Source organism: Babylonia areolata, chromosome 18 (genome assembly GCF_041734735.1).
Source record: "Babylonia areolata isolate BAREFJ2019XMU chromosome 18, ASM4173473v1, whole genome shotgun sequence".
Taxonomy (NCBI): Eukaryota; Metazoa; Mollusca; class Gastropoda; order Neogastropoda; family Buccinidae; genus Babylonia; species Babylonia areolata.
In genome coordinates, this window is record NC_134893.1 from 28,789,383 (window position 1) to 28,789,600 (window position 218).

The window sequence follows — 218 nt, forward strand, 5'->3', positions numbered from 1 at the left end:
ATCCTCCAACACTGCCCAACCCATGAAGCTCTACGGCGTCAAACCTGGCCAGGGGGCACGGAGCTACAGGCGCAGCTTTGGGGAGACCGCCACGACCTGGAGAAGACCGTGGGCTACATCGTGGCGACGGGGGTGACCGTCTGACGCAGCCAAAACATCGAACGCAGAAGAAGAAGAAGAAGAAGAACTGTTATTCCGCACATACCTGTTTACATACT